Source organism: Choloepus didactylus, chromosome 11 (genome assembly GCF_015220235.1).
Source record: "Choloepus didactylus isolate mChoDid1 chromosome 11, mChoDid1.pri, whole genome shotgun sequence".
Taxonomy (NCBI): Eukaryota; Metazoa; Chordata; class Mammalia; order Pilosa; family Megalonychidae; genus Choloepus; species Choloepus didactylus.
The window spans coordinates 58,612,223-58,638,021 of NC_051317.1; the positions used below are offsets into that span (position 1 = coordinate 58,612,223).

Genomic DNA, 25,799 nt, shown 5'->3' on the forward strand with positions numbered 1-25,799 from the left:
AAAGCTAGAATCTGTTTTGGAGATAAAATGAAGCCACAAAGGATGGGAGAAGAAAGGGAATTGAGCCAATTGTTGACTAAGATTCCTTTTCCCTCCTCCCTGGAAAACTTATTTGGAAGAACAGCTGAGGAGGAGAGATGGAAAGTGGTGTTTTCAATATTTCATTTGAGTTGGTGATGAAACTTCCACTATTAGCTCCAACTTCCTGATGGGTAATTTATCTTCATAGTAGAACCAATAGGGAAAGTTCAGAGGTAGACAGAAGGCCTCTGCAGTTCATGAGAATCTTCTTGGACTCACCTAAAATATACTACACCATTGCACCTATCACCAATACATGTAGCCTAGGATAATATATTTTTTTCCTTTTTTCTTTATTTTTATCTTCCCTTGTTCATAAGGCTTAGATTTTCTATATACAACCTCTTCCCCAGTCCTATATATAATGAGCAATAAGTTAAATAAATTTATTTAAAGCAATAAATTAAAATGGCAACTGAAATGGAGGCGCTAGCCTGTGACTAAATATTTAGCAAGGGGATTTATATTTTGGTCTCCAAACACTGGAAATTAAATGCCTTCAGTAATCTGCTTTCCAAATTAACAAGGTGACAAGGGCAAAACAAAATTTCCATGCATTTGACTGACCTCACAAGAGCGGTGCTATTATTAGCAACCAAGAAGTTGCCAAAAAATATCTGGAAAATAGTGGATGACAAGTAATTGAAGCTAGAAGTATTTTATGCAGGTCAGCAGAGACATGTCCAAACAAGACAGATGATAAGATTATATATGTACAATTCATTTTAATTCAACAAACATTTATTGAGTGACTACCAGATCTGACACTGGGCCATGCTTGGCCTTGAGGACACAAATAATAAGATCAAGTTGTCTTACCTCCAGGAACACAGAAGCTGAAAATACATGGGAGAGAATGAAGATTACGATAATTCCTACAATTTAACACAACCTGACAAGGGTTATATTAGCAATTTGCAGAAAGTGCTAGCACTGCAGAGATTAGTGAGGGAGAGGAAATCTGATTTTTGTGCTTATCAGAGAAGACTTCCCAGAAGAGGTAACATGTAATTTTATAGGATTTCAGTAGACACAGGAGGTTATTCTGGCAAAGGAAATGACATTTGCAGGTTAGGAGTACATGGCTGGAATGAAGGGGTTGGGTCTGGCAGAAATAGCAGTATGTTTGGAGTGACAAATTTATTTGCATATTCATTTCTTCGGCAAACTTTTAATGGGGGCAAAGGACAAAGGCACATGCCAGGTTAGAAGGCTGCCCTCTTCTGGCTCATGCAATTGGAAAAGAGAGAGATGGAAGATGGGACTGGGACTGTGAAACAAATAGATTTTGATTCTGGAAGGATTTTTATGGTATCCTAATGATACCTCTCTAGATAAAAGTTACCATTTCATTAAGCACCTCTTAAGTGCCACGCTGAATAACTATGTTTTTTGCTGATCCTCACAACAATCTTGCCTAGTAGATATTTTCTCTATTTACAGATGCGAAAAGAGAAGCTCTGGGTGCCTGAGATAGCACAGCTTGTAATCCTTGAAGCTTTTCTTGGGCAGGCATTGATCTTGATGGCCTGGTAATTATAAAAGCTGAAGAAGAGCTGAATTTAAGTACTTGCCCACCCCAACCCCTGCCAAAAATACCATCTCCCAATACCTTGGGACCACCTTGGACTCTGACCCTGTAGGACATCTCTGTCCCATCTGTGCAAGTGATCTATGTCTGTCTGCTCTTGCTAAGAGACCTGCTGCTTATTACCTTGCTGAGCAAAGCTGCAGACTTCCCTGCCCCACCCTATCCCCATCCACTCAAAGCAAAGATTTCCAATTACTGTTCTGCAGAAAATGTCAAAAGCATTATTCGACTATTCATTATCCCAGGTTTTGTAATTTTTCATATGTTTTCACTGCTATCTGCTAGCATTGAAAAAGACCAGCTTTCTCCTCTTAAGGGAGCTTAATTTGCAGAGCCGAGCAGTCTCCTATTATGTTCTTATCATCCTCTCTCTGTGGTAGGCAGAATGACAAGGATGACAAAAAAGAGCCAAAAATATTTGAAGGCCTCCCTAAAAAATCCATGAGAATGAAGGACCGGAAGAGTCAGAGGCTCTTGTTCCCAGAGTGACCAGGTACAAGCCCAAGGGCAGATGACATTGGCTTTCAGTCCACGCAGCAGGGGCTCCCGGCTGCTGTTCCCAGAGCCAAAACCACCACCCTGGGGCCATGGGACTTTGCACCTGAGGATTTCGTTGCCGGAGGCGGGATGGGGGTGGCGGGTGCTTAACTGAGGGATTAAGTAGCTTTGAGGTGCTAAGAAAGTCTCATGCCAGTGCTAAAGTAACTTGGGCACCCCAAGGACCAGAAGCCGAGGACGGCTTGGAGCGAGCGGTTAACCCCTCCTTCTCCCATTTCCCTTGGACTCTCCACTCCATTCTTTATAAGGCACTTGACATTTTTTTCTCCATGCTATGTAAAGTGCTATGCAAAGGGAACTTCAAGACAACTCCCTTAGCTCACCTTCTTCCACCTAGATGGCGCCCCAAGTCCCGCCTCTACAGAAATTCTGAGCTGCCATTTCCCGGGATCCTTTCCTCCCAGGATCCCCAGGTTTGTGAAGCCGGCGCACCAGGACTCCTGCTTTACCGCGAGGGACGCCCTGTTCTCGGTGGGGCTCGCCCGGGGGAATCCCCGCCCACCTTGTCATTCCTGCAGGGGAATCCCCGCCCTCCGTCCCTGTCACTCCAGGAAGGGAGTTCCAGCCCCTCGAATCAATCAGAGGGAGGGAATCCCCGCCCATCCTGGAGGCGCCGTGGATCCCTCGCGCTGCGCAGCGGGGAGAGGCTGCCGAGGAGTGGACTCCCAGCGCCGGTGCGTGCCGGCCCCGGGCAGGGGGAGGCGGTGGGGCGGTGACTGCAGGGTCCCGCGGAGCCGAGGGCGGAGCCGAAGGCGCCGGGGATCTCGCCTCCCGCGGCTGCCGGCGACTGTCGTCGCTGCAGCTCCCCGCAGGCGCGGCGGCGGCCCCGGCGGTGACAGCGGCGCGGGGACTGCCGGGCGGCGCCTGGGAGCAGCGGGAGCCTCTGCCGAGCCGGGCGCAGGTGAAGCGACCGTCCCGCTGCGGCAGGGACTCGGGACTCGGGATAGGAGTGTGTGTGTGTGTGTGGGGGGGGGGGGGGATGGCACCCTGGAGATCGTGTGTGCCCCAGAAAGTTTAGCGACAAATCCGGGTGCGGGTATCCCAGCCGGGGCTAGGCGATGGGTCGGGGCGCCGAGCCGGGGTCCCACGTTGGGCGGCGCAAACTCCTCTCGCATCCGGCCGGGGATGGAGAGGGCGCAGTGGCAGGGAGAGGGCCCGATAGAGCGGGACCGCGACCGGGGGACAACCCGAGGCGCAGTGCCAGGGACACTTAGGACCCGGCCGAGAGCCCCGGACGGTATGCGCGCCCTGCTCCCCATCTTTGGACCGTCGCCTTGTCCCCACCTCCGCCTGGAGCGCGTTCTGGGCCTCAGACCTCAGGTAGTGCGTTGGGATCCGTCCTCCCGCTCTTCTTCCTCTCTCGCCTCCCCCTTGCCGGGAGAAGAGACGCTCAAAGTGGAGGGGGCACTCGGAGAGCAAGGGCGTCTTTGGGGAGGTTATCGGCATCTGCTAGGGAGATGGAGAGCATTTCTCTGGGGAAATCCTGTTCTCGCTCTGAAGTGGATTTCTTCCTCAAACCTGGTCTCCCCATCCCTCCTCTCTCTCTCCAATGGGTTTTGGTGTTAGGCCTTTGGGCTGCTTGTCTCTCCTGCTCCTTGGAAAATTCGTTAAAGCCCAAGGCTGAATTGAGTAGGGGGAGAGTGGAGGGCCCCTGGCTGGAGTTTGCCTGTCCTCACCAGCCCTGGCCTGTGCAGAGACCTTGAGGGGACACTCGAAGAGTGAGAAGAGGATGAGGTCTGGCACGCAGAGACTGGAGTGGCAGGCAAGAGGGCATTCCAGAACTGCAGTGAGGACTGGAGGGAGGGGGATCACTGGAGGAATGAACTGCATCTGTCCCCGGCAGCTGGCCCAAGGCTCTCTCATCCGTGTCAGAGGTAGGGTCCCTTAGGGAGGATGTGAATCCCTTAACAAATCATGATGAAGCTACGGGAGGTGGTCCTTCAGTGTGGCTGCAGAAATGGATGCTCTGGATCTGCCTTGCCCAGACCCCCACTGCACCTTCAGGGCACTGCTGCTCCTTCCCCTTGGGGTCTGCCTGTCCTGACCAGCTTTTCCTGTCTGTGGCTGCTGGGTGGAGGTCAAGTAGGTGCAGGCTGGCAGGTGTAGTGTGGGAGGGCTGCTGGTGGGGGTGGAATAGAATGTCCCAGAACACACCCCTAGCTGTAGGTGGTTGTTCTGGCTTCATCAATTCCTTCTTCCTTGAGGATGGGCCAAGGACCGCTGCTCTATTAATAACCACATAGTGTGAGTGTTTGTGTGTGTGTTGGGGGGTGGGGGTGAGGTGGGATTGTAGGAACGGGGGGGGGGGGTGTCAGGTGCTGGAGAGGAAGAATCAGAATCATGCAAAGTATGTAAATGTACCTCTCTTGATGCAGTTAATATGCCCTTGGAAAAATACTAAATTGTACTTTAAGTCTATATCATTGAAATTGATTCTGCATGCTCTTAGGGTAGTTTACTGTTTAAGGAAGCTTATAATAATTTCTATGTTCATTTCAACCATTTTATTTTTGGAGTACCTATGGTTTGCTGTGCCAGGGGCTTAGCGGTTCCTGGGGACGCACGCAGAAGAAAGAAGCTCCCTACTTGCTGTCAGTTTCAGTTTAGCAGGCAAATTGAGATAAGTAGACCAAACGTTATGATGCAAACCAGTGCGCCTCTGGTTTATTGAATGAAGGGATGAGTGAATGAATAAAGCAGCTGAAGAGTGGTCCATATAAAACATTTGGGAACACAGAGGAGAAAGAAATCACTTTTGACTGAGAGGATGCGGAGGGCTGCGGCAGGAGGTTGTGAAGGGGAGAGGCGTGATCCTGAATTAGGATGCAGCCCTTACAAGAGCAATGCCAGACGAGCCGAGAACTTGGAGCAGCTTAGTTCTGCAGATTGTAGAGAGATGTTTGGCCTTTTTGAGTAAGCATGGGTCAGGATGAGATATGTGCTTTAGGGTGATTAATCTGGTCTCTTGCAGAAAGAATTGGAATTGGGGCAAGTTGAGAGGTAAGGGCTCCAGGAAGAAGGTGACTGTAATAAGATAGGGGGAGAGAGCTAAAGAAGGTCTGAGCTCCTGGGTGCTACGCAATACTCATCGGGCATGGGTTTGAAGTGTGTGGGAACTGGTTGGATTTGGAGCAAGAGAAGAAACAAAGATCACCTGGAGGTTCTGAGCATGAATACAGTTGCTAGAAATAGGGAACTGTTTGGAATTTTAACATTCAACCAACAGGAAACCTTTGTGCCTCCCCAAACTTCTCTCCTGCTGTACTTCCCTTCTTCCCCCATCACACCCATATATAAGCTACATACCTCCTGACCTGCCTTGCTGTCTGTCTGCCTGCATCATGCTGCTTTACTTGAGGGGGGTGGGGGTGATAGGGGGTCCTGGACTTGCTTTTCTCCCCTGATCATCCTGATGAACTTTGTCTTCAAGACCCAGCTCCAGGGCCTGGTTCTCTGTGAATTCTCAGCTGCCTTGGGCTGTCCTACCTTTGGACCACTACTCTGCTCCTATGGACCCTGTTAGAGTGCCAGTGTGCTGCCCTGAGCCTGGTTCTCTAGGACCTTATCCTATCGGTGGCCAGATAAGGCCCCCACCAGTCACCCTCCTCAGGTTTGGCATGGAGAGAGGCAGCCCCTTTCAGTCTGATTGTTCTCTAGGGTGTCATCCCAACTCGGACTCGGAAGCACCAGCCTGGTGAACTGGGCGAGATAACACAGAGCTGTGGTAACTCCCTTTGCATAGATTATGTGGGCCTAAGTGACTAGGGGGAGAAGGGGGGAGGTGGGTGCAGGGAGCAAACAGGTGTCCTTGTTGGAAGGAGGCCTCAAGGGGGAAAATCCCAAAGAAGAAAAACCCACAAAAAGGTCAGGACCAAACCTGAAGGGAGGCTGACTCTCTCTAAGAGGAAAGACTCTTAAAGACTCAACAATTTTTTTCTATTATTTTAAATTCAGTTTTATTGAAATATATTCGCATACCATACAATCATCCGTGGTATACAATCCACTGTTCACAGTACAATCATATAGTTATGCGTTCATCACCACAATCTATTTCTGAACATTTTCATTACATCAGAAAGAATCAGAATAAGAATAAAAAATTAAAGTGAAAAAAGAACACCCAAATCATCTCCCCCATCCCACCCTATGTCATTTTGTGTTTATCCCCATTTTTCTACTCATCCATCCATACACTAGATAAAGGGAGTGTGATCCACAAGGTTTTCACAGTCACACTGTCACCCCTTGTAATCTACATTACTATATAATTGTTTTCAGGAAGACTCAACAATTTTTAACCTCTTCCTTCTGCACTCAGTGTCCCGGCAATACCAGGTAGGATGTGGAGGACAGAGAGTTGTGTTTAAGGGGTAGGAAGAGCCAGGCAGGCCAGCCTCTGAAGGGGCAGGTGAACAGCTGGAGTCAGGAGAGTCCACGAAGGGCCAACATCCCAGGAGGGTGATGGAAAAGGCCCTTGACAATGAGGGCCCAAGGACACACTGTCTACGATGGGACAGGGAAGCCAGGTACAAGGGATGAAGAAGAAAATGGCGCTAAGGCAGTATGTGTGTGTGTGTGTGGGGGGGGGGGGTGTGGTATAGACTAATGGATCCACAAATTTGCCAGTTAAAAATACTCCAGAGAGTATCTTGAGTGAATGGTTGAGTTGAGGGATGGTTTATTCAGGGGAGTTTCCCAATTCCCTCTCCCCAGCATGCCGGGTAAACAAAAGAAGTGGGAGAGAATGGAGATGCAAAATAAGGGGTGTTAGGGAGGGGAGAGGCCCTAGACAGTCCGGAGCTTGTGGGAGGAAGGAGAAAGGCCCTCCCCGGGAGGTAGGAGGTAGGAGGGTAAGGTGAGAGGGAAGCAGCAGGTCTTGTCACTAACACAGGAGCTGAAAGCTGGGAGGGCCCCCCCTGAGGCTGGGGGCTGGTCAGGAGGGGCTGCAGTGCGCTGCTGGCTGGCCCGGGTATGAGGACGCCAAGAGAAAATGGAAGAATTCCTGAGCTGGGATCAAAGGCTTTGGCTGAAATCCTAGCAGGGCTCAGTGAGAACTTCTCGCTGAGCAGCTCCTATCAGATTTGGAGCCTCAGTTTCCACATATGTAAAATTAGTACGCTGTCTATGTTCCAGGGTTTGATTAGGAGGAATCAAAAGAGGTCCTGAGGTATGTATACGAACCCCTCAGTGACAGCACTTCCTGGTGCATAGTGAGTCCTTTGATGGTGTGTTGAGAAATGAAGAAACTCTTCACTGAAGTCAGTGAGGGCCCAGGCAAATAGACCTGACAGAGGCTTGCTTTTAGCTTTGAGGACCATGCTGAGCAGTCAAGCCACCCTACTCTGACCTTAACCAGTGTTTCATGATGTCTTTTGCTTTGTTGCAGCAGATACACCTGTATTTCACTTTCGTATGCAAAGGGCAAGTGGCCTGGGCTCAAAGCAGGGAGAACCTGAAGAATTTCCTTTTGCTCCCCTCCACCCCATCCCCCACCCCCTTCTTCCCTTTGACTTCCATGGTTTGAAAGGGGCGATGCATTCACATTTGCCAATTCCTGCATTTGAGGAAGCTGAGCCCAGAAAAGCAGAAGACTTGGTTCACTCTAGTGAAAACTGGAACTAGAATCACAACCTATAATTTCTTTATCTGGGGAAATGTCTTATAATTGCAATTGTGCAAAACGCAGGTGAGTGGGGGAGAATGAAAACTCTGCATAGCCTCTTGGCTTTATTAATGACTCTGTGATTATACTTGGAAAGATTAAATAAATATTCTCACTTCGTGAAAAGGGAGGAAGAGGAGCACTTAATTTGATTTATAAAACCCTCAGTAGATGTGTGCCAAATTAAATTAAATTTGGAGGAAATGTGCAGAATTTTTTTTTAAGGGAATAGAAGTGTTGAAAACTCCTCTCAAATAATTTTTTATTTATTTTCCATTATGAGCATCTATGTCTAGATTATATTATCCTTTGGGCTTATGCATAGGTTGCATATAAAATGAGAGGTCCTTTTATGGCATTAAAAAATTTGGGTCTCAAAATATCCAAATTCTAGAAAGAGAAAAATAATGGAATTGGGAAAGAATACATTTCCCATGGGTTCTGCAGTTCTGGGCAGAGGCAGAACTTGAAGCTAGGTCTGATTCAGACTTGAATTGTCTGTGTTATAAAGGGCTCTGCGTTCTGTTTACAAATGTGTTCACGAAAACACTGGGAGCATTTACGGTTTGAAAACTCAATAGTTGAAGAGGCCCTTTGTGATCTGATAAGGCCAGCTGAGCTGAGAGATGGCTTGTTAAGGCAGTAAGTGTGGGGAGAAGACACATTTGTCTTTGAAGTCTCTGGGAAGTAGGGCTGCCACTGGCTGTGGCCTCTCTCAGGTGCCAGTAGCATCTTCTCTATCCCTCACTCTCTAATGGGGCCGGGACACAGTCCCCATCTGAGCAGTGCTGGCTTCTCGATGCTTGCATCACCTCCATGAATCCATTCAAAGTGAACAGTGTCTGGGCTATTAACATGCAGAAAATCAGAAACTTAAGAATTAACTCTCTTTATGAAGCAATCTAATGAAACCAGATAGTATTGAGCATCTGGCCAATTCTGTTATTCTTGGATTATTTGTTTTTAGGTTAGAAAGTGGTTTTGTGTCCTATAAAACACTCTAGGATACATGAAGAGATTTTGGAGAAGCTGGGTTGGGGGGCACAGATTTCACTACAAAAAAGACTCTTTTTCACACACTGTGGTTGCAAGCTTTGGGGGAAAATAATAGCAAGGCGATAGGGGAAGCTTTGTTATCTGAGGTGGCCTGAAATGTTTAGAAATCCACATAAGGATAAAAAATCACAAATTTAAGTATTTCAAGTTCTTGAAAGAGCATAATCCAATATCCTGCCTTCAGGTTGAAGTAAATTCAGCCCCTTCCAGATAGAATATTTTGGGCTTTAACAGTATCTCTGGGAGGGGCTCCCATAGAATATTTGGCCATTAAAAGACTGATACCACAGACTGGGATTTCTGAGGTATTTTAGCGGAAGTAGAAAGGAATTTGAGCTGAGCCACTCTTGGTCTACTTTTTATCACCACTCGTACACCTTGGCCTTTTAAGCACTGAGCTTTATTTACCTAATTCTCCCACCTCAATTGAATCATCCAGGTTTAAACACACACCCCTCGTTGTCCTAGCCTCTGAAGAAAGAGCATCCTCCTTTGCTAAAAATAAAGCCAGTGCCCACACAACACAGACGGCCCTGCCCAGGAGCAGGGGCAGGCTTATGCTGTGAAACATCCAAAGACAGCTCCTGGCTCAGAGCTGCTGGTTGAGGAACAGATGTGACAGGAAGAAGGGTGGGAGATAGGGAATTTGGGGCCCTGGTGTACCCAGGAGAGGGTGGGGGAACTGGACAGCTCCACAGGGAAGGCCTCTGGGCATCATAGAAAGGTGGTAGGGAAAAAAGGGTGCCAGCCAGGTTTGCTTGCCTGGAGGCTTGTCTGACTACAGACATTCATAGTGAGATCTTGGTATATTTGGGGGCTGTGATGGTCTGGAACTGCATGTACCTCAGAAAAACATGTTCTTAAATTTAATCCATTCCTGTGGGTGTGGACACATTGTAAGTAGGGCCTTTTGATGAGGCTACTTCAGTTAAGGTGTGTCCCACTTCAATCAGGATGGGTCTTAGTCCTCTTACTGAAGTCCTTTATAAATGGTATGAACACAGGAAGAGAGAGAAAGCCAGAGAAGCAAAATGCTGGAATCAATGAATACTGGAAGAAAAAGGAGAGACCAGCAGACACCTCCATGTGCCTTGCCATGTGGCAGAGGAGCCAGGGATCACCAGGAGCCAGTCTTTGGGAAGAAAGCATTAGTTTGATGATACCTTGATTTGGACATTGTCCTGGACTCTAATCGTAAGTGAATAAATTCCCATTGTTGAAGCTGCACCATTTTCACAGTATTTGCTTTGGAGCAGCCAGCCTAGGAAATGAAAATAGGAGGAGATAGAATAACATCAGTTCTTTTGTCCGTCCACCAAAGAGCATCACTTTTCAGAAGTTAATGCAATGTGAGGCTGGCTTGTCCGGTTTACAGGAGCCGGGATGTCACTGTAATTCCAATATGCCACAAGACTCTCTTCATGGAGAGTAGAGAGGCAAGTGTATTTCAGGTTAAGCCATAATATTTTGAGTTCGAACACCCAGTAATTCCCCTCACCTCCCAAGAGTGTCAGTGGTTAGACCACCAGAAGTGCTTTCAACCATCTGACCCCTCCACACTGTGCATATTAAGTGGTTCCTGACATGACTTATAGTTGCATGCAGGTGATCAAATATAATCACAAATTCTCTTCAAGTCTGTGCACAATTTCTCTTTCTACATCTAAGAACATGAGAATGGAGCCAGGTTTAATAAAGCAAGACATCAATAAACTTTACGTTTTTGAGTGTTGGCCAATGGATACTTATAAACTGATTTCAGCTGTGCTTAAGTTGGATTTCCCCCTCCCCCTCTTTTTGGCACAGTGTATTTTATAGAGATTTGGGTAAAACTAGATTGTGCTATATGGGTCTCCTGGTGAAGAAAATTAACTTCCAAGGCTAAAGCAGCCGTGAAAATATTATTACAAAATCACTCAGCGTACAGAATTGGCATAGCTTTCCTCTGCAGTTTTCCCCTGCCTACTCTCCCATCCCTACCCCACACTGGTCACCGTTATTCCCAATATCATTAGGCTAAATGAACAGACAGCTGTCCCCAGAAAATGGACTTCATGTGTCCTCATCAGCAGGGATTCTCATGAGGGAGCAGGCAGTGAGATGGCAAGAGGAGGGGAAGGTACCAGAAAGCATTGTATTAACCTCTCTCTGGACCTACTTCTCATCTTTCAAAACCTGAGCAGATGCAAGGCTTATTTATTTCTTTATGGGTGGCTCCTGTGAAGCAGAGCTCAGCAATTTGCAGCACCTGGGAGATAGACCTAGCACCTGCGTGCCTTTCCCATGTTTTGGTCCCTCACTTTTTCAGCTTGCTGGGCTCCATCTTTATCTTCAGGATCTCTGCTCTCTAAGACTCAGTGCAGTGTCTGGTGCATTGGTAAAAATTAAAACTATTTGAGTGTTCACTATTTGACAGCAGTGTTCTAGACACCTTAAATATATTAGCTCATTTAATCCTCATGAGAACCTGATTTTATCCTGTTAAAATCCTGGCTTAGTTTCCTAGGGAGGCCATAACAAATTACCACCAACTTCATGGTTTAAAAAACCCAGAAATTTATTCTTTCACAGTTCTGGAGGGAAAAGTCTGAATCAAGGTGCCTTCCTCTGGGGGCTCTGGGGAAGAATTCTCCTTTGCTTCTTACGGTTTCTGGGGGCTGTTGCCATTCTGTGGCTGCATCACTCCCATCTCTGCCTCTGACTTCACATTGCCTTCTCCTGTGTGTATCTGTGTCTTCCCCTGTTCTATGTGTCTTTCTTTTGTGTGTCTCTTATAAGGACACTTGTCATAGGATGTAGGGCCTGCCTGGATAACCCAGGTTGATCTCATCTTGAGATACTTAATTATATCTGAAAATTCTCTTTTTCCAAATAAGGTCATATTCAGAGGTTCTAGAACATGGACATATCTTCCTGGGAGCCGTCATTCAACCCACCACACCCCCTTTTGCACATGGGGACATGCAGGTGCAATGTGGTTAAGCACATTTTCCAATGTCACACAGCTGGGAATGGCAGGAGCTGCGGTTTGAATACAGGCAGTCCGGCTTCAGAGCTCATATTCTTCACCATTGCTCTCTGTTTCCTGTCAGTGAAGGTGCTCAGTGGTTGTTTATGGAATGAATAGATGGAAGGATGAGTGGGTGGGTAGATGGATACAAAGATATGATACACAATACTTGACCAACTTTCTCCTTCCCAGTGTACTGAAAATAGTAACAGCTAATAGTCATTGTTTTATGATATCTGCCCCAGGACATGACCTTGGATCCTCTTCTCTAGCTATTCTCTCTCTCCCTAGAAAATCTCATCTGCCTCAAGGCTTTACCTACCTCAAGGATTTGCCTCCTAAATTTCTGTCCCTAGTTCTGTCCTCTCCACCCAGCTCCAGACTCATGTGCCCTACTGTCTACTTGATGTCTCACATGGGTATGTAATAGACATCTCAGAGCTAGCATAACAAAATGCATTCCCTGATCTTCCTCTCTCAGGCTTGTTCTTCCCTTCCCCTTCTGCCACCTCAGTAAATAGCACCACCATTCACCCAAAGGCCCATTCCAAAAGCCTAGAAACCACCTGATTTACTTTGGGAAAGCTGATTAAATGCAATATACAAGAAATGGTTTGGCTTTTACAATGAGGATTTATTAACTTAAAATTTAGTTCTTAGGCTGTGAAAATGACCAATTTAAGAAATCAACAGGTTGATACCTGGACTCTGAAGACGGGCTGCCAGCACCTGGCACTCCTCTGTCACATGACAAGGCACATGGCAATGTTTGCTGGTCCATCGCTCCCGGGTTTTGTTGCTTTCAGTTTCTGGCTTCAGTGGCTTCCTTCTCTCAGCTTCTCTGGAGCTTTTCTCTGTAAGCTTCTCTTAATTTCATCTCTCTGTTTCTGTTTGTGTTTTATCCTCTTAGAAAAGACTCCAGTAAGAGGATTAAGACCCACATTGAATGATGTGGGTCACATCTCAACTGAAATAACCTAATCAAAAGGTCCCACCCACAGTAGGTCTTCACCCACGGAAATGGATTAAAAGAACATGGCCTCTTGGGAAAGGGGGACACTTCTGATTGATGTTCTTGAAGAGGCTATTCCCTCTGGGTTTGGGGACTTAGCTGGCGTAGAAGTTCTCTAGAGGATTTAAGTTTCTGAAGAAAAACTTAGTGAGTGAAACTTTTATAGAATCTCAGATAGGGATCCAGGTATTCTTTAGGGTTTTCAGGACTACTGTTGACTTGGATTTATCATACTGTGTGTGTGTGTAAGGTGTTGGTGGTAGAGTGGTGTATGGGAACCCTGTATTTTATGCATGATTGTTCTATAAACCCACAACTTCTCTAATAAAATAATAATAATAATAATAAAGATCATGGCCCTTTCTGGAGTACATAACAGCTTCAAACTACCACACCACCCTTCATTCTTCTCATTTCCGCACACCCCCCAACCGAATCCAGGGGTGAGCCTTGGTGGCCCTTCCTTCAGGATCCCTTCTGGGTACCTTCCAGCCACCATCCTAGTTCAGGTCACCGCCATCTTGTCCCTGGACCACTGCTACAGGAGTCTCATAACTGGGCCTCCTGAGGGAACTCTTGTCCCCTGGCCCTTTCTCCCTAGCAGCCAGAGGGACCCTTTAAATACACAAATCAAGTCATGTCACTCCCCAGTTTTAAAACCAGGGATTTGAATAGAGTCCAGGCCCTTGTCCTGATCTGCCTCTCTGATATCTTCCTCTGTTACCACTCATTGTCCTCATCTCCGTCCCAGACACTACCCCACTTTCTGTTCTGGAACACACCAAGCTCTGTCCTGCCTGGAAGCTTCTTCCTTTCACAATCCTTCTTATGACCAATTAATCTAAAATGGCTGCCCCCAGGTGCCCTCTATCTCATTACCCCTGTTCTGTTTGTAATAAATTCTTTTAAAATGATTATTGGAGCAGTTGTAGGTTTACAGAAAAATCATGCAGAATAAGGCCTTTCCTTTGTTTATTGTCAATCTCACCTGTTGGGATGAATGTAATGCCAGTACCTGGCATACCGTTAGGCACTCAGTAAATATTTCTTGACTAAATTGAACACTAAATTCCAGGCACTGAGCCCATTTATCCTTATTTTTTCAGCTGAGCAAACCTAGGCTCAGGAAGGTTAAGTTATTTACCTGAGGTTATACATCTATTGAGAGTTGGAGCAAAGATTTAAATTCAGAGCTCTCTGACCCCTAAGTCCATGTTCTTAAACATTATTCCATATACAATCTCTAAAAAAAAGCAGGAACTGCCCAGGATTCCTAAAGTCCCTACAAACTCTGAGTTTTCTAATTAATTTTCCTGCTCATAAATGTAGGCCACAGATTGTTAGGACACAGGGAAAAAATATGCTTACTCAGACTTCAAACTTCTCTTTGAAAAGTTGACCTTGGGACTTAAACTTGAAAAGCTGAGAAGTTCATGTCTTCCACTTTGGGTCTTTTAGGCTCAAGACTTTTTCTGATCCATCCTAAGATTTGATGGCTCAAATCCTCTTCCTTGAACACTTAAAGAAAGGGAGAGATGCCCAGTCTGAGTTCTTACATGCAAAGGTAAGATTTATTTACATTTAGAAGATGCCTTTAGGTCTTCGTCTTCCTGGTTCTCCTTACACACCAACACTTTTCTTAGTTTGGTCTTTTCTGCCTACACACCTCCTCCCCATTGATAGAACCCTAGGGTGAGAACCTGAACCTCATTTTTAGATTGTTTGACAGCAAGAACCTTTTGTGACTGGGCCATTTCCCTACCCCCAGCTTTGGACCAGTCATGGAACCCCAAAAGAGAGGTTCTTGCCGGGTACGGTGCCTTGAAGTTACCTCTGCCAAGGTTGAAGAGTGGGGAGAATGAGAAATCAGCCATCTGTTCCTTTCCCTGTGGTTGGACTTCCTTTTTAAAATAACTTCCATCTTGAGAATTACATCAGCATCCAGGTAAATAAACATCAAACAAGAAACTCGTACACTTCAGGCAAATGGTAATTATGAGAATAGCCAACACCCACAGATGTAGGTTGGAATTATCATAGAAAGGGCTATGGTGGCTGATTAGCGTATCTGTCAAATATAGCTGCTTTCCTGCAGAGACAGAATTCTTGACCATTTCGGACATCAGCATACCACTTCTTGCTGTCGTGAGTGGGGTTTGCTATGGTAACCAGAACGTTACCCAGAGGGCTGTGTATGTCAAGTGTCACTCATTGGTGGTGTCCTTAATTTTTAGCATAAGCCAAAGAGGTGCTGCTCATTGTTCCTGCTAAGAGGCAGGTGGGTCATCACAGCGGAGGCTGCCGTGAATTGTGTGCACTGTTCTGATGTGAAATATCCCCACCCTCCCCAGTTTTCATTTGTTGGGTTAAGAAGAGCTTCTGGATTTCCACTGGTTAAAATTTGTGCTGCAATCTGTGCACTGCAGGGATTGGACTTATTATTTTTTATAACTCTTTCTCAACTGCTAGTTACCCATTGTCATCTTGACCCAGCACGTGAGCTTTGCTAGCAGTGGTATGCCTGCAGAGTAAGAGGTGGAGAGTTCCCCTAAAGCCCTTGAAAACTATAGAATCTCAGCAAACATTTGAAGGGGATGGCATTATTCTCTCTACATGACTCTCACTTCTTTCATAGAGGTTGTACTTTATCCTCACTGCATCCACATCAGCTTTTTAATTATTTTTCATTCAGCTAACACATATTTAACACATGCCACATAGACAGAAAGATATATACACATCATATTCTATGAATGAGCAATAAAAATAATAAAATTCATATTGCCGTATGTTGTCAAATTGTATCACATTGTTTAACTGTCTCCTAGGCCAAGGGGAGAAACAATGGAGAAAACGTTATTTCAAGAACTTGGCGAGCCTCCTTAACCTCACTTTTGCTAGGAACTTGAGACTGGCTAAAAACCCCCTTGGCATATTTGTTGATAGAGATGTATCTTGGCCTGTGTGAAATCTGGGGTTTGCAACATTGTGCTCTATCCCAATGGAGCATCCAAAGTGAAGCCAGAGCATCTGCTTAAGTTGATGTCAACCCTGGGTCAGAAACACTAGACTGGAAAGTTCTTCCAGACTGAGACCATATTTTGTTTGATACGATGACTCAAAACACCTAGTATGGCACCTGGAACATAACAGGCCCTTGATGAAGGTTTTTAAATGAATGAAACCAGTGTCAGTGCAGAAAGTCTGGGTGGGACAGAAAAACCTGGACCACACTTTAGGTCACAGAGCGCATCATGGGAAAATTAGCTAATTCAGGAAGATCACCATAGTCTGAAATGACTGTGTCCTTCAAAAATTTATAATCTAATTGGGGAGACAGGAAATCTAGGCAATGTTAGTTATAATTTAGGATATATGGGGACAGGAATCTTCTACTTTTCACCCTGATGATTTAGATGGTTTCATGAACTACCTAAAGAACATCACACTTTTGCAGTCCTATTCATTCTTTCAGTAAATCAAATATTTTGAGACCAGTTATATGCTAGGCCCTTAGATTCTAGTGTGGAAGACAGACATTCAATATATAGTTTAAGCTGAGAGCAGAAGAATGTGAACCCCTAGAGAAGTGGTTTTCCACTTTGCTGCACATTACAAACAGCTCATTTTGAGGTCATGAGCAGACATCCACACAGCTAAATCCAGGGATTGGTTCTGGGCTTCTTTTTTGGCCCCTTAGAGCATTTGACGTGGTCTTTCCTCTTGTATTCTCAAAATGCTGTCTTCCCTTGCTCTTTGTATACCACACTCCCCAGGCATTCCTCCTCATGCACTGGCCAGTGTTCCTAGCTGTCTCCTCATCTCTCCCACCTCTTATTGCGGGGTGCCCCACAGCTCTGTCCTTGGATTTCTGGGTTTTCTTTCTGCATTTACTGCCTTTGAGATTCAGCCTGCTGGCTCTAAATGCTATCCATAAGCTAAGAACTCTCACCAATACATCTTCATTTTGTAACGCTTGCATATACAACTACCTACTTAACGTTTCCTTGGAATGGCTAATGATCATTCTCAGACTTCCTGATCAGAATTCCTGATTGATTGGACTTCCTGATTGGAATTTCTGATTCCCAACCCTGCCCCTTCCAGATGCTCCTTCTCTGGTTCGTTCTTCAAAATATATCCAGAATCTGACCATTGCCCATCACGTCTCCCCTCATCCAAGCAATCCATGGACTATTTTAGGATTCTCTCAACTGATGTTGACCCTGGACAGTCTAGTCTCAACAGAGCAGCCAGGATTCTAGGAAAATGTATGTCAGACATGTTCCTCCTCTGCTTAAACCCTGACGTAACTTCCCCACTGTCTCACTCAGAGTAAGAGCCAAGCTCATCTTAGAGCCTACTAGGTGTTCTCCCCACGTCCCCTGCCCTTACCTCTCTGACTGTGTCTCATTCACTTTGCTCCAGCCACACTGGCATGCGCCTGCCTCAGGGCCATTGCACCTGCTGTTTCCTCTGCCTGGAAGACCTGCCTTCATGTGGCTGAAGGAGTTGCTCCCTCACTTCCTTCAGGTCAAAATTGAAACGGCACCTTCTCAGTAACAGGCCACTCTATTCCAACATTGCAAACTCCACCCTGAGACCTCATAACCCCCCCTTTCAGCTGTATTTTCTCCTTAGCACATTGTGTTTAAAAAAAAAAAAAATCATAGATTTTACTTAATTTGTTTTTCTTTCTGCCTCTCCCCATTACAATGTAAAATCTAGGAGGGTTTTTTTTTTTCCCTCTCTGTTTTGTTCACTTGTATATCATAAGCAGTTAGAACAATGTTTGGCATCTTGTAGGCACTCAGAAAATATTATTGAGTGAATGGATTAGAAGCACTGGTATTTTTTGTTTGAATACTGATGCCCCAGATTGTGCTTTAATTGGTATGAAATATAGCCCAAGCATTGGCATTTTTTTATACGCTCCCTGGGTTTTTCTAATTTGGAGTCAGGGCTGAAAACCACTGCTTCCAGATCCAAAATCTGCTTTGTTTTTCTCTTTCTTGGGATTTTACCTCTGGCCTATGTTGTTGCATTTTTAGAAAACCATTAATCTCCAATTTAAATTGCAGTGGATATTTTTAGTGGAATTTGTGCTTGTGTGTAATAGCATATTATGGTCTTAATCTGAGCATTTTGTGAGAGTCAATGCAGAATGCCGTGGACATTCATCTGTGTGCGACATTGGCTGGACTTTTTTGGGGAAGAAGCACAGTCCCCGCATCGCAGACTAAAGTGTTTTCTTTGTTAATTTTACGGTTGAGCTTCAGCCTTTTCTCTTTATATTTGAAAAGTGAGAGGGGATTTGGATCCAACTAATTATTAACTTCTTTTGCCTAAATACACATTTACTTCCCACTCCACACTCAAGAAGTCCAGCTGCCCATTGTCTAAGTTCTGTCCATCCCTGAAGGCCCAGGTGGGTTCTCATCCTCTTAGCAGAGTCTTCCCACCGCCCTGGGTGGGCACCACTTCCAGAATGGGCACACACACCGCCTGGCACATTCATTCGGCATTTGGCATTCAGCATTTGCGGCTTTGATTGGTGAAACTTTTAATGAATGTCTTTTTTCCCCTCCCAGGCTAGATCATAAGCTCTGAGGGCACAGGGCCGTACCTTTCACCTCCTGTGTCCCCATCAGGAGGCAGTAAACTGTGCTGATTGATTGGTTACACTCTTCTTGTTTAATATGTTGGCAGTTTCTAAGGAGCCCCGCCTGGGGGAAGTGGTGTCACTCTTAGCATAATTAGGAATTAGACCCTTCATCAACAGCCTGGTTTATCATTGATCTGCCTTCTCATTTCATGATGTTTGCATATTTTTTAAGCAACTGAATACATCGCTTGTAAGATGTGAAACCCCAAGATTCCAATATCATGTTTGAAAATGGGGTACTCAGAAAAGCTTGGCTACACTCACACCTGGCTTTAGTTTCAAAATCAGATTTAAGGAAATTAATTTCAAGCTACCTTTAGGGCTGCTGTGAGAAAGCTCCGGGACAGGGCAAGGGCCTGCTTTAGGGGGATCCCTCTCTGTATCTGAAGTGGTGGCTTTTCTCTTAGAGTCTCATTATCGAGTTAACATTCTTCATTTCAACGGTTTGGGAGATAGGTAACCAGATACACTGGAGTAGAAGGAAGATTTAGAAACTAAGTTCCTAGCACCTTTGTGGCCTTTTGAAGCTTTTGGCTTGGGGAAAAGTGATGTCATGGTGAGACAGGAAATGTTATAAGGCTGTAAAATGTCATAAACCAATTTCCATCTGGTTGTAGGTGTTTAAGACCCAGCAAAGAAAAAGTGCACGGTGTTTTTACCCAACAGGGATGAGATTACCAGGTCTCATGGGAAAGCTGCTGACATAGCATATCTGGACTTTTCAGCAAGGTGTTCTGATGCACCCTGGTGATATCTTTGTGGACAAGATAGATAAATGTGGACTGGGCGGGGGCAGCCCATGGTGGTTTGTGGCTAACAGGGTAAATGCTTGTATAGAAGGAGCTCAGGGATGGGGGTCCATACAGGGAGAGGCTCTAGAAATGAGCATCAGGCATGGTTCTGCCACTGGGTTCATTGTTCTCCTGTTTGAGCACGTTTTTTTTCCCACAACCTGAATAAAGACCTGGATGACATATTTATCCCATTCGCTCATGACCCAGATCTGGGAAGCATAGTGACCTCATTTCACGCCAGCATCTAAATAGACTTTACAGAGTAGGCCAAGTTTTGCAAGAGTCAACAAAGGGGCTCAAGTTAAGGGCCTGTGCTTAGGTCTGAAAAAACCAACTGCATTTTACGGGATGATCAGGCACTTGTTTAACAGCAGCATTTGTGTTAATCATTTAGGCATTTCGTTTGACTATATGATTGGTGAAAAGCAGCATTGTGATGTGATTGTTTAAAAAGGTAAAATCCCAGCTGTGAGAGGTCCAGGACCAGAGTGTCAACCCCCTGCACTGGTCTCACACGTCTAGACTATTGGGTGCTGCTCTGGGCAACTCGTAGTGTAAATAACATAGCTACAGGCAAGTGTCCAAGATGGGGGAGGTAACGGGGAGAGATTTGCAGGAGAGATGATAGCTGCCTTCCGGGTACTTTCATTTCCAGCCCATGTCCCATGGACCATGACTTTATCCGCTCCTTATCTCCTTTCCCTTTGTTGCCCCCACCCTCCAAAATCCCAACCCCAAGTAAGTTCAACCACCTGCATTTTCTTCCCCTGTGTCTTGGCTCCTAAGCATTTCTATGAAAGAAATAATCATCAGCTATTTGGATTGGTGCAATTACTGAGTAATGGTCTGTAAACTCATCAGACCCATAGGCTGGTGGACATATTCTCCAGTGGGCCTCTACATCTAAATTCAGTGGAATCTTTTCAATATTTATTTCAGTTGACACTGCTGGCCATTCCCTCCTCTATGAAGCACTATTTTCCTGTCTTCCCTGATACCATTTCTCTCTTGGTTTTCCTCCACCTCTTGAAATAATATTTAGTTTTAATCTTCTCTCTGAGCTCCATTCCATGGAACCTTTTAATTTATTTTTGCCATGACCCTTATTCCCCTCCTCTGCTTCCTCTCTTGACCAATGGCAATCCCACTCAATCAGCCACCCAAACAAGAAACCTGGACTCATCCCTCACCTGTCTCTGTTTCTGTTTACTTCCACATGGAAGATTTGCAACTACTATCCATTGGATGAACAAATAAATAGTGTACATCAATGGCTTTCTTGTGCAGTATGGCTAAGACTTATTCTCATTTCTGGTCCAGAAGTCAGAACAAAGGCCAAAGCATTAAAATTAAGGGAAAGAGAGGCAGTCGCATGTTGGGAAAATTTTTCTAACCATTATACCTGTCTCAAAGTGGCATGGACTGCAGAGAGGTTGGGAATTTCCTTTCACCAGAGGCATCAAGCAGAGGCTGGAGTTGCAGATTGGGCTGGGTGACTTCTAATGCCTCAACCAACTCTGAGATTTAATTCAGCAATTAATAAGCCCCTCAGTATACTTGGTGCACATCATCTCATTTAAGCTTCATTATAGATTATAAGCCCCATTTGACGGTTGAGGAACCAGAAGCTCAGAAGTTCAAGTAAGTTGATCCTGCCGGGCAGTCAGTATTAAAACCTGACTTCCAAACAGGTTTGGGATCTCCAAAACCCAGTTTTGTGAAGCCACACTTTCCATTCCAGCACTTGAGACAGGCTTTAATTCCATAGTGTAGTCAGCTGTATATCCTCATTGGTACAGATCCTCTCTGAGGATTAGAGAAAGGAGCAGTTCTTTGATTCAGAGCTTAAATAAATAAATTCAGAACTTAAGTTCTTAAATATGTCCCCATATTTATCAGCATATTACTCTTCCCCTCCATTTCTATGACAACAAGTAATCCTAATAATCAAATGCAATTTTCTTCATAAGCTACCACCCTCAGCTCCCAGAGACCTGGAAAGAAATGAATGAGAAAGGGTTAACTCTTTCATTTACGTCGAACAGCTTTTAATTAAATGCAGGTCCCAGCTTCAGAGAGTCTGGGCTGCTGCTAAACTAGCAGCCTGCTGTGTGACGGATGCTGGGGTGGGGGGGGATCCTGGGTTTTCGTTTACAAACTTGAAAGAAAGGGAGATGCCATATATTTGGGGGAAATTGGCTTGAGGTATAGAAAGAATTATATAAACAGATCATTTCCTGCATTTTTATTTTTTGCCTCTAATACATTGTCCTGGAAGGAATCAGAGGTCTAATTAAAAGAGCAGAGTAGCAGCAAAATGGGAAAGCAGTCAGTCCAGGACAATAACCTGGCTGGAGAAAGGGGTCCACGGGGACATTTGAGCCAAGGATCCAAAATCCAAGCTGTAGAGACTCTATTTGAGTGATTATTTTTATAGCACTGGTTAGCTGCCATTCCCAAAACCCTAGGGAAGACTTATCCTCGTACACAATCCTAAGGATATAATTACTTCTCCTTCTTTTACCTGATCCCAAACTTTTTTGTTTGACTACTAAGAGAGCTTTCTTTGTTTGTGGGCTTGAGGACTAGGCAAGGCTTGAGTAACTGAAATCCAACAATTAATTCCCAAGCCTTAAAGATAGATAAAAATAACCAGCTCCTCCATCAGTACTCTTTTCAGAGAGGTGCAGTGAGGAAAAAATGTAAATGTCATTACAAAAGGTGCAAAGCAGGAGAGGGAAGGAGTAAGGTGTGAACAAGGCAATGGACCCACAGCCAAAAATCTGGGTTCAAATCCAGACCCCACCACTTTCTAGCTTTGGGACTTTAAGCCAGGTAGGTAACCTTTTTAGGTCCTAGTTTCCTCACACTTAGAATGAAGTGATTGCATTTAATGATTTTTAAAGTCTCTTTTAGCTCGAACTTGATCCTCAGCAGCAGCTCAGTAATCCACATACTGCCTGTTATTTCAGAATGGATCATCCTTCTCCTTCCTCTCGCTACTAAAGACCCACTCAAAACATTGGCAGTGCCTTGGACCTCATGTTCTGTCCTAAACAAATTCCTCTAAATTAACTATCCATGAAAAACACCCCGTTTCTGTTAAGAATAAATTCCATGAATATTAAAAGACTTGTGAGGCATGAAAAATTCTGTTTCCCTTCCACTGACTTAATTATTTCTTCTGATTGTCGGATAGCTTTAGAGATCATCCATTCTAACTTGATATTTTATAAATGAACAAATCCAGGCCCAGAAAAGGGAGACATTTCCAAGGGTCACACAGCAGAGGCTTTTCTGCCAGGCTTTTCCTCACTGCCCAAAATGGCAAGATGCAGGAACTTGGCAATCAGTGTTTTAAAGCAAATTATAGTTTAATATCCAAGAGAGCTATTTTTAAACAGAAGGCTGTCTCACCTTGGGATTTTTTTCTTTTACAGCAATATAAATAAAACAAGTGCACTAGTTTGTCCTTTTAAGCCAATTTAAAAAGTGTGCCTTCTCTGTGCTCTTGAAATTGGCAGGCCAACATCTTGCGGACAGACGGTTCTGGTCTATTTGGTTAGTTATCCCAAACGCAAATCTGACTCATGAGTGAGATCATGAGAAATCTGGACTATTTTTCTTAATGACTTTTTCTTTCCTATTCTGATGTTCTTTTGCGGTATTTGGCTCTGGATGATACTATGCTGGGGAGCAGAACCTTGGGAGGGCTGGTCTTAGGATGGTCTTGGCTGTCATGTGAATCACAAGACAACCAGAGCAGATTTTGCCATGGATGCTTGTCTGTGGCTTTGGCATGGAAACTCAGGGGTGTGTGTGCCTGTGTTTGTGCTTTTGTGTGTGTGTTTGCATGAGCTTGAATATGTGTGTGTGCTGGCCTTACAGCAGAGTGAGAAGATCTGTTTATTGGGATTTGAGGGACCCTGGGTAGTCCCTCCTTCTAATCCAATGGCCTGTTTCCATCAACAAATACTCACCTATCTAGCTTTTGTGAGTTACGGGAGCCATCTAGAGAAGCTTACTTGCCAGTACATAAGTAAACATGAAATAATCTGTATATTAGGGCAATTTTAGCTGCTGTGACAATCAACCTCCAAATCTTAGAGGCGTAACATAAAATTTTCTTTCTTACATGACAGGCTAGTGCAGGTGTTCCTGATCAGGCAGCAGCTCTCCTCCACATGGTGATTCGGGGACCCAGGCTTTTTCAATCTTGCCAGAATCTTCTGCTTCCAGCTGGTGGAATGGGAAAGGGCAGGAGGGGAGAAAGCACTTCCGTTTCTGAAATGCCTTGGCCTACTCACTTTCTCTCACATGTCAATGCTGAGAACTAATCGCACAGCTCTGTCCAGATGCAAAGAGAACTAGAAAATGTAGCCCATGTTGAGGCTACACTATGGAAGGTGAATATGGAATTCTGGTGTTCAACTGGCTGTGTCTGCTACTCTCTGATAAGTACTTGATGGGGGACATGCATTACTACATACATAGGCCATAAAACCTGGATGGTGTGTGTTTATAGGGAGGGGGTCATTACTTGTTACTCCTTCTTCCCTTCTCTCCTCCTGAGCTTGATTTCATTTCTCCAACATGCCACCCCCTCGGTGTCCTTCACACCACTGCACATACTCTTTCCTCTCTGGAACTTTTCTCCCACCTCACCTTGCCCTTCCCCTGGCTCACTCAGTCTAACTCAATATGACATCAGATAGAAACTTGGAAGGCATTTTCCCCCAAGAAGACTTCCCTGGACCCACAAATTTGCATGTCTGTGTTCTGGCTTTATATGAAGGTGAAAGTTGGGAGACTTCTGTGTATTGGGATCTGAGAGCCCACAGGAAGGCCCTTCTGCTAATCAAATGAGAGTTTTACGAGGCATCAACTTCAGGGGTCCAGCAACATGTAGGCAGAAGAGAGAGGCAGGGAAAGTGTGAGATGACGGAGGAGCTGCTTGGAGGTGAGAGCTGTAGCCCTTTGCAGGCGGAGAGGCAGGGTGGGGCCACTTCAGTTCAGGAACCCACCCTTCTAGCTGCACATTTCAGGAGTTGTTTTGGGGGGTTCATTTCTCGAGAATAAATGGAAGAATTTCCGAAGGCTGGTTAAGGAGTTGGCAAGGATGTTAGACGCTCAAACTTGGGCAGCAGCTCTCCTGGGAGAGAGTGTCCTCTTTGACTAGGAGGAGACGGAGATGCTTACCCAGCCAGCCTCAGTCTTGAGCTGAAGCCCCAGCAGGTGTAGACTCCTCCAGAGCCACAGCAATCATGGAAGGTGTCTTCCTGTTCTAACACGCCCAGGATCTTATCATGAAGCATGGGATTTTAATTGTTTGGATATAAGAAATGAGTGCATTTCTCCTGCGGCTAAATTTATCTCCTTATTCAAAAAATATTTTCTTACTAATTATATTTAATGATCTCAAGGAAAACTACCTTTTGAGATTGCTTTGACAAGTTCAAACATGCAAGGGTCTTGTTGATCCTGCATTTATTAGGTGGCAGCTGCTTTTACTGTTTAGGTAAAACATCATTTCCTAAAAATACACCCGTGACCTGGGTGCTCAGAAAATAACTTGGCAGGATGGTTTAGGTTGAGTACTGTGTTAGGGCCCCTAGCTTTCTACAGAGTCGTGTCCATTTCTCTGTCCTTCTTTCCCCACTCCCATCCCCACTGTTGGAGGCCCCTGGCTGGGTCCATATATTATGGGAGAATATTTTTGATGAGAGAACAATTATAAGTACAGAAACTGAAGGCAAGGCATCCAAGGTCAGGGGTAAATCTTTGAGATCACATCCAGCAGTTCCTGACTGGCGGTAGCCATTCTCCCAGGTAACCCACTCTATTTCTTGTGATTTTTCACCCTGGCCAAGATACTCATTCATTCGCTAAATATTTATAGAGCATCTGCTCTCAGCATGGCACCTTTTAGGCACTAGGGATGAGGGGTAAGCAAGACACCCAAAGCCTCTGCCCCATGAAACGGGTGCTCAATGTCCAGCAGAGGCAGAGAGACATGAAACAAGTCAACTAATGAACATGCAATAAAACTTCCAGTGCAACTAAGTGCTTCTCGAGGAAAAATGCAGCAGATTAAGGGTTTACAGAATGATGGAGGGGGACTTCATTGCAGACAAGGAAGTCTTCTTCAAGAAAGTGTCATTTGTGCAGAAGCCTGAACGATAAGAAGGAACCAGCCAGGCCTGGGCATGAGAGAAGGGCAGTCTGCCCGGAGGGAACAGCAGGTACCAGGACCCTGAGGAAGGGAAACCGGAAGGGCAAGTGCAATGGATGGAGTATACATTTTCGTGTACTGAAGCAGTCCTGCCCTGTGGCCGGCCCACACGAGGAAAGCCGGTACATCATCTGT

General features: G+C 45.2%; 1 protein-coding gene across 1 annotated transcript in view; it reads left to right on the top strand.

Annotated features, from left to right (window-relative positions):
- The first annotated feature begins 2,818 nt into the window (after positions 1–2,818).
- Positions 2,819–25,799, top strand: part of PDZD2 (PDZ domain containing 2) — a 410,031-nt gene continuing 387,050 nt past the window's right edge. Inside the window, exon 1 of the mRNA XM_037798732.1 lies at positions 2,819–2,904. The gene's annotated coding sequence lies outside the window, so the exon portion shown is untranslated. The remainder of the gene's footprint in view (positions 2,905–25,799) is intronic.